The 9,510-nt window shown below is 37.3% G+C and overlaps 1 non-coding gene across 1 annotated transcript; it reads right to left on the bottom strand.

The window, feature by feature from the left end:
* Nucleotides 1-8,242: 8,242 nt before the first annotated feature.
* On the bottom strand, nucleotides 8,243-8,349 carry LOC131241881 (small nucleolar RNA R71). The gene has a single exon (XR_009169447.1). It is a non-coding gene; the product is annotated as a small nucleolar RNA R71 (small nucleolar RNA).
* Nucleotides 8,350-9,510: the final 1,161 nt, after the last annotated feature.

Below are 9,510 nucleotides of genomic sequence, written 5' to 3'. Positions count from 1 at the left end.
TGACAAAGGGAATAATGCTTTCAAAAGAGAGAAAAAAGTCCATGCTTTTATATGTTAGCATATTGTGTTACCTTTACACCATTTAAAACTAGTTGTAATTCTTCAACTGTACACTTGGCAAACTTGTTATAGTTGCCTGATATGTATTATTCTAGAGGCATGTTTCATCCCCAATGGTGACCCTAGTTTGGATGGGGTCTGAAATTGGATAGTTTCACATCAATGCCAAGTGTGAGGAGAATGAAATCACCACCAATTTTCAAATTGCACTTAACATAAAAGTATTACAACATTAAACTTTTTAACTTTCAAGCTTTAAAATGCACATCCACAATAGCATATGGTACCTACCCATATGCTAGATAAAGTCTAGTGTATGCTAAGTCCTACACCCAAAATAACATACGCTACTAGGGAATTATGCTATTTTGGTGCATTAAGTGGCATTGTAGCCATGCTACAGTATGGGCTATTTGCAACACTGATCGAGACACTTGAACACCATTATGTTCACCCATACAATCTAGCAGTTCACCTAACCAAACACCATTTCTTTTCATCTTTCAGTCTTAACATTCTGTAGCCTAAGCACATATATTATCTTCCCTCCCTCCGCCCTCTGCTTAAATTCTTTTCTTAAACACAATGGTGTTCCCAAATTCAAAAACATTCACAGATCTCCAGTTGTGCATCAACATGCGCACACTCCACCTTGGGGCCTGTCCACTGATCAAGCAGCTTCATCATCTGAGTATTTCGAGATCAGAGCAACTGAGAAGAATGTTGGTAAGTGTCATTTACTAGTTGAAATCTAGATGTTCATTCTTTTGGAGAAAATCCAAAAGCTTGCTAATACTGATCGCTGATTGTGAAGATGGGAAGTTGTTTGTTTTGTCTAAGAGTGGTCTATATTTTGTAAATGATTGTTTTGGGCAGTTTTTTTTTTTTTTTTTAGTCGTGTTGTTCTTAAGCACAAAGCTTGTGAATTGTCGAACAATAGCATATACAAGTTTTTGTATGGGTTTTGAGGACATGTTTGGAATGGAAATTGAAGAACCATTGATGAAAAAGAAAATAACATTGAAGAACCATTGATGAAAAAGAAAATAGCTAGAAGACTCTCTCATCATCTGATCATGGTTAGATGATGACATACAGAAAAAATGAAAATCTGCAATGGTCCTTGTTCACCTAGAGAAGTTTAATAGCAATAGCCAAAAAACAGAGTAAAAATAACCCAAATACATAATATTTCTCCACTAAATGTAGAAAAGCAACATTCTAGGTCCACCATTAGTTCTGAGACACCAATAGCTTGGAGCAATGTCTGTAATATGTTTGATTGGTGGGACTTGGCCATTCAATAGCGATGATCCACTGATCAATGGTCCTAATTGGCATTGTTGCACAGAATAAGCCTGTCCATTAGATGCCTGACCATTTTCTGTTAATGAAATTAAGCTCATTGATTCATTGGACACCACATTGCATGAGAAACTCCCAATCCAATTCCACAAAAAAAAAAAAACAAAACAAAACAAAAAAGAAGAAGACAGAAATATGAATATTCAAAAGAGAAAAAAAGAAAATTGGTCTTGCATTCCTAAAATGGACACGGATTATGGCGTGAGAGAGGCAATTAACTCCTCGTGAGATCGAGTGAGAGGGGATGATTAGGGAGAGAAGAGGAGTTCGTGAGAGGGGAGATCAAGAGAGAGAAAAGGGGTGCGGGAGATCGAGAGAGAGAGAGAGAGAGAGAGAGAGAGAGAGAGAGAGAAGGGGCACGGGAGATCGAGAGAGAGAAAGGGACGGACGTGAGAGAATGGGGTTTTTTTCCAGGTTGTATGAAGGTTTCGTGAGAGAGAAAGGGATGGATGCAAGAAATGAAATGTCTCGTGAGAGGGGGAAAAGAAAAAGGCACCGCTGTTTTCCACATTTTCTCATGCTATGGTCCTGCTACGGTTTTAAACCGTAGCTAAAAGCCCACTTGACTGTAGCCATTGTACCATCCTTAACAGGCCCTCCATGTTCGCACATCTGATGGGTTCTAGACGGATGGCCTTATCAAGGGCTTTGTGGTGTCTATTGTGATGCAATCGACATATCCACTCCGTCCATTAATTTTGTAATTTTTTTAATAGGGAATGACCCCAACATCTAGGCAAATTGAAGGTCTAATTGAACCACACCATCGATCAATGGTACATATTAATCTCCACTATTTCCTACCATGTGGTCCACTTGAGCTTTCGATCTACTTCCTTTTTTGGGCTCTTGCCCTAACATGCTATTTAAAAATGGATAGACGTATTAGATGGAGTACACACATTTTAATGGGCCTTGTAGAGTCCCTTATAGGGCTATCCAAGGTTGTATGAACATGTGGAGGTGTTAGCTTTTAGCTACGGTTTGCGCATTTTTAGCTATGGTTTTAAGCCGTAGCAATGTAGCTACGGTCTATATCTGTAGCTAGCCTTTGATCATTTTTTTGGTAGTGCATCCAATCCAACCCATGAGATATTGCCACATGACAATCTCAAATCTCAACCATCCAAACCATTTCCAACCTCAAGCTTGGCAAGAATTATAGGAAAACTAGGCTGAGAGGTTAGAAATAACCCCCTTCTCCTCTCATTTCACACGTCCTTACTCATTTAAAATTCCTTAAGTTGTCCCTTAAACCCCTTTTAGCCTTGTCAAACCATCCCTCCATCAAGGAGAAGAAAGAGCCATAGGAAGGAGAGTCTGGCCACGTCAAGCCTAGTCCAACCCAATGAAAAGTTTCCTAAGCAATGCAAGTCTCAATCCAACCCTCAAATCTTATCCTTGCGACACTACCATTCACCCAATCTTTTAATCCTCAATCAGTTTCAACTAATTTTAGCATTAGCATTGTGCAACACTTACTCTCTTCTCAACCCCCTTGATCCTCAAGTTCGTTATTTCTATATTACATTGCATCTTACACTTGGTCAGTATAAATGTATGCTCTGTGGCTTGCCGACGTAGTCAGATCCTGCACATCAAAAATTTGTGTTAACTAGTTATTTGGTTTGGCAAGCAAAGGAATTAGGCCAAATTTATCTAGCTTGAACCAAAGCATGTCATAGGCATTACATTTGACATAACACTACACACACCATTGCATCATTTGTGCATGAGAACTAATACCTAACCCTCTAGAGTAGATAGTTCTTATGAAGTAGAGACTGTACGACAATACAGGCAAAATGGGTGCTTAACACCTTCCATCTCTGTAACCATAGTCCCTTACTCAAAATCTCAAATCATAGATCAATGAGTCATCTTAGGATTGGGAATCTTCGGATCATCTCTCATAGCATCTTTATAAGGCCTAGCCAACGGTAGAGACGAAGTAATTGGCTAGTGGTGACACTGATCAAACATAATTCTCTTTTAAACATAGCGCAAAGCCCTTGAAAAGGGCACCGTGGAAGCATGAGTTTATTTCGCCCCGAAATCCAGTGTCCACAAAATGACGACTTTGTTTGGGATGTGCTATTCACACTAGTTACAACCCGACTTAAAAGACAGGATCTCGCAAAATTCTTGTGGGTTAACAGTTCTATGTCTCTATGAGTTAGGAGCTCACACTAGTTTTTAATCACTCATTTCGATTAAAAAAATCAAAAATAAAAATTCTAAAACCATCACTTGAAAAAAAAACCTCTTTTTGCAACATCATCCATACTAGATCGCAAAAAGCTATGGCAAACCATGAATAATACTGGTAACTCTTCCATTCTCTCGACATGATAGAAGCTCAGCCTGCGCATCCATAATAGGTAGAAGGTATGCCAACTGCCTGTATCCAAGAGTTTGTACAAGGAGTGAAGGCGAAGTAAGAATTGCTCCTTCAATTCATGCAAGCACAAGCCATCGCACCTAGCAACCAAGCTGGTCCAATACAACAACAACCCGCTCCTAGATTATTCCCAGCTTATAGTTCAAATCAAGCACAACCATCGAAATCTGCACAGGATTACCATCATCAATCACATAGCCCTCGACCGTGGAGCAACTCTTTCGATACCCTCTTGCAGCCGGGAGTCAATTCCAAAACCCACACTAACCATTTTCATAGAATTAGTTCTTAATATATTCTTACCAAATTCCCTATGGATCGACCTCAGTCTCACTGATTTATTACCGTATCGTAGCCCTATACTTAGGGTTGTCAACCCTTGGGTTCGATCAAGTTTTTGGCGTTGTTGCCAGGGACTTTTATGTTGAGAATATTTGGGTTTAGGTAGGTTTTGATTTCTAGTTCTAACCTAGGATTTGCTTTAAGTTTTAATTCTAGGAAGTTTAGTTCTAGTTAGTTGTTATAGATTTTTTTAAACCAACATTGTTGTTTGGTTTTTATTTTTATACCATCATTAATCCTATTTCTTCTAAACTGGTAAATCCATTCCCTCATCTTACTGCTTTTTAGTTTATTCTATTTATTGTAGGATTTTAAATTTTTATTATAGGATTTTCGTTTCTAGGTTTAGGTTTAGAACTTAGTTTCATGTGCTTGGTTCATGCCCAAGTGAGTAAGGGACCATACACAACAACTTCTAGGTGAAGGAGATCTAGTTGACGGGCTTTCCATCCACCTTGAGTTAGAAAATATTTGAGTACACCTTAATCATCTCAAATCATGGATGTGAATGCTCCAAAATGCCTGAGCAGTAGCCATACTTTGAGGAGAATATGGTGGAAACTGTAAAAATTTTTAATGAGACTCATATGCGGAACGCGACACCGACTAAGATGGTGCATGATGAGAACAAGGCACACTACATTTACCTGGTCAAAACTTTGATAGATTAACTACATCCTGCAAGAACAACCACACCATCTTGTATTATTTTTCTAGTCAATATAGGTAACTTGGACTTTAAACTGCGAGTGATCCAACATCTTCCTAAATTTCACGGACTTGACCTAGAAAGCCCATATCTACATCTTAAGGAATTTGATGAGATTATAAGACTTTGCATTATAATAACGTCTCTTAAGACATCATTAGACTCAAGTTATTTTCCTTTTCTCTAAATGAGAGGACCAAGTCATGGCTCCATTCATTAAGACCACACTAAATAGGCACGTGGGGTGAGATGACTCAGGAGTTCCTTAAAAAGCTCTTCCTATTTCACAAAACCAATACCTTAAGGAGCACCATCATTAATATCATAAAAGGAAGACGAGACATTCTTCCGATGTTGGGAGAGATTCAAGGGTTTCTCGTACGCCCACATCATAGTTATAAAATTTGGTGAGTAATCAGTTTTTTTTTTATGATGGACTGAATTTAAACATGTCAATTTGTTGAGATGATGTGCAATGGCAAGTTCAAAAAAAAAAAAGGACCTAGGGGAGGGATGTGATTACCTTAATAGGTTGGCTGAAAACTCACAATCATGGGACACCACCAACAAATAGAGTAATTATTGAGTGTGAAATATTGTATATCTTTTCCTTATTTTGCATTGGTTTTATAAGCATAGATGTGTTTAATTAATCTATTTCTGTATATTTTGTTATATGAGGTGATTTTGATATTTAAGATGAAAAGAACAATTAAAGAGAATATTTAATGCTCAAAGAATGAGCAAGTAAAGATTTAGAGATTTGGAGGTGATCGATGAAGAATTTAAGTGCCAAAAACCTAAGAAAATCAAGTGTAAAAGAGAGAGAAAAGGCTAGCAGAATCACGAAGCTCGTTAACAGAAATAACAGACAGTTTCGTCCCACCTGAGGTTGGTTCGGTTCGATTGAATGTGCACAGAACAATCTAGCAATAAATTGTGATTTTCAAAAGAAATTCCGTTCGACACTTAGGGCGTGTTTGATTTTCTAAACCATCAGTAAATATAGTGTAAATGGGTAATGATTATTTCCTTTGGTAATTACGGCATTGTTACCGATGCTTGATTTGATGTTTACTTTTTTGAGCTTTAAAATCGAGGACACTACAAATTATATTTGGGGCCCACCTTGATGTATGTGGCTTATCCACACTGTCTATCTATTATGCCAGCTAAATTTAGGGCTTAACCAAAAAAATGAGGCTAATACAAAGCTCATGTGGACCACACCACAAGATTTAGGAAATCAAACATCTACCATTAAAAACTTATCGCTGTCACTATTTCCTTTAGTGTGGGCCACTAGAGTGTTGGATTAGCTTCATTTTTTGGTTCATGCCTCAAAATGTTACGCTAAAATCGATGGATGGCGCGGATATATCATATATATCAGGGTGGGGTCCAAAAATTTAAACCAATCTTTTTTACTTGATTTTCGAAACTGAAATGTAAGTGCATTTTCAAACGGGTGGAGTAATAATAATTACTAATTCACAAGGCATTTACATGGGATTTGGAAAATCAAACAGGCCATTAGGTGCGACCAAAGCAATGTTTGGTGCTACCGAAGAAGGGTTTAATGCGACTTGAGGGAGATAAAGACTTCTGATATATTTTGGAGAAATTTGGCTGCAACCGAGAAAAGGTTTGGTGTGACTGAATGTATGTTCGGCTGCAACCAAAAGTTGTCGTCGATGTGACTAAAGTGTACCATAAGTGCGTAACATTGAAGTCGATTTCAAGTTGGAGCAAATTTCTCCTATTTAAAGGGGTGATTCTAGCCTTCTGAAATATGAATTATGGTATGAGAGATAGAGTAAGGAGTTACAGAGCTTTTACGAAGTCCTTTTCCAATCCTTCAGTTCTTTTTTGGTTTTTTATATGTTTCTTTTGAGTTTAGCTTAATCATATGTGTGGTTGGCTAAATCTCTTAGATCGGGCTAAGAGGTGAAGCTTATAGTTATTTTTAATGTCTTATTTTTCTTTGATTTAAGTAATTGGTTTGAATGTTGAATTATTAATTGATATTAGTGTGAATGAAGATTTATTTTTATTTTACTTTGATCCATTGTCGACTCCGGGCATATTGGATGCTTATGAAAGCTAAGAGTGATTGCTTATCTATTTTGCAAAGGATTGATATGTAAAATCCATTGATCTATCATAGACTAAGGGCATGATAAATGCTTTGAATTCGCTGTGATCAATACTTTGATACTTTATGTGGGAATCAATTGAATTGAAGTTCAAATTTGTTTTGTTTGATAATGATGTTTTAATCACTCTATTATCCCACTAAATAGGATAAGACTTCAATTCCAGTTATGGGATTGAATTAAGTGAATTAAACATTTAGAATAGCTATAAGTGGATAATTGGTCTCTAGTACTTTATCTTTATTGATTTCCTACTCAATTTCATCATTACATCTTCTAGTTCTAGTTCTAAAGTGTTTCATAAATTGCACAAAATAAGTCCTTGTGAGTTCAACCTCGGTCTCACCAAGTAAAACTATATTGTAGCCCTGCACTTAGAGTTTGCTCTGATCAAGTTTTTGGCATCGTTGGTGGGGACTTGAGCTATGTCTTTCTAAAATACCTTAGTATTAAAACTTTTGTAGGATTAAGATTAGTTTTCATTACATTTCTAGATTAGGTTTTTGTGAGATTTTTAGATACTAACATTGTTTCTTCTGTTTTGTAGAATCTAACCTATAATCGTCAATCCGTTACTATCCTTCCAACCCCTCTTAATCTAGTTATTTCATATTTTTTATAGTTCTTATTTTAATAATAGTATGTATGCTTAGAATTAGGGTTGAGAGTGGTTCAAGCCCAAGTGGGTTCATGACAACACTCTGTTGCTTAAGTGAAGGAGGATTAGCTGAATGATTGCCTATCCATGTTTGGATTGGACAATACCTAAGATCCTCTGAATTGGCTGAGAATCCTCCTCAACGTCATGTTGTTGAGCAATAAGTTGAAAACGAAGTGTAAAACATTCCACCAGCTAGAAATCTACATGATTATTTACAGCCAACAAGGATGAGCACACCTTCTTGCATGATCTTTCCACAAAATGCAAGAAACATGAATTTTAAACCGGAAGTGATCCAACTAATTTTGAAATTCGATGGGCTAGATTACAAGAGTCAATGTCTACATCTCAAAAATTTTGATGAGATTGTAATAACTTTACACTTCAACAATGTGTCGGATGACACCTTGAGATTAAAATTGTTCCATTTCTCATTGAAGGAGAAGGCCAAGTCTTGGCTTCACTCATTGAGACTGAGATCAATTGGGACATGGGCTAAGATGACCTAGGAGTTCCTTAAAAATTTCTTCCCTATTCATAACATTAACACCCTTAGAAGGTTCATTATGAATTTCTCACAAAAAGCGAAAGAAACCTTCTTCCAATGCTAAGAGAGGTTTAAGGACCTTCTAAGTGATTGTCCACATCATGGCTACGAAGTTTGGCGAATCATAAACTTTTTCAATGATGGATTGACTTCACCCATGCGCCAATTCATAGAGATGATGTGCAATGGGGAATTCATGAACAGAGATCCCGATGATGCATGGGACTATTTTGATATGCTAGTAGAAAATGCGCAATCATGGGATACTTCATCCAAACCCACCAATCCCAAGTTGACTTAGTCTAAAGAGAAGGGAGGAATGTATGTCTTAAGTGAAGAAAATGACGTCAACGCTAGGGTGGCTAACCTTACGATAAAGGTTGAGGTGATGGAAGTGAAGAAAGTAGATATGGTTAAATTCGAAGAGACCGTTGAAATTGTTTGTGGTATTTGCGCAAGTAACATACACTTGACGTGAGAGTGTCTTACAATTCTTGCGTTTCAAGAGTTATTACAAGAGAAATCCAACAATGTAAAAAATTATCAAAGGCCGTTCACATACAATTCTAGATGGCAGAAGCACCCGAACCTCAATTGGAGGAATGGGCCAACGAATAATACAGACAAAAATTCTCAAGGGTCTTTTCTTTCGATCTTCATTCCACTATTAATTCAGGAAATGACCCAAGAGGATCCTGTTCAAAAATTCATGCATGATCAAGAGTAGTTCAATCAAAATGTTTTGCAAGCATTCTAGGATCTTAAAACATCATTCGGAGTGTTTACATCATCTATTCAAAGATTAGAGTAAAAACTAACTGTTAGGGAGAAGAGGATTCTTCTAGGCCAACCTTTACCTAACCCAAAGCCGCAATGCGAGATAAGTGACCTTAGCTCTTCAACTCAGCATGTGGATCAAGTAAATTCCATCACCACCCTTAGAAGTGGAAAAACAATCGATAAGAACATCCCAACAAGGACTAAGAAGCCTAAGGACTTGGAAGAATTTAAGAAAGATGATGGGCCTAGTGACACTACACATTGGAAAGAAATAGAAAAATAATACATTGTGGTTGCTCCATTCCCACAAAGGTTGATCACACCAAAACCTCTACCCAACAGCCAAGATCTCTTAGAGGGTCTAAAACAGGTGAAAATCAACATCCCCCCGTTGGATGCCATAAAACAAATTCCATCATATGCCAAATTCCTGAAAGATCTTTGTACGGCCAAGAGACGACATAATGTCTAGAAAAAATATTTTTGACA

This window comes from Magnolia sinica, chromosome 3 (assembly GCF_029962835.1).
Source record: "Magnolia sinica isolate HGM2019 chromosome 3, MsV1, whole genome shotgun sequence".
In the NCBI taxonomy this organism is placed as follows: Eukaryota; Viridiplantae; Streptophyta; class Magnoliopsida; order Magnoliales; family Magnoliaceae; genus Magnolia; species Magnolia sinica.
Note: the sequence above shows the minus strand (reverse complement) of the source record. Positions and strands in the feature narration are given on the sequence as shown.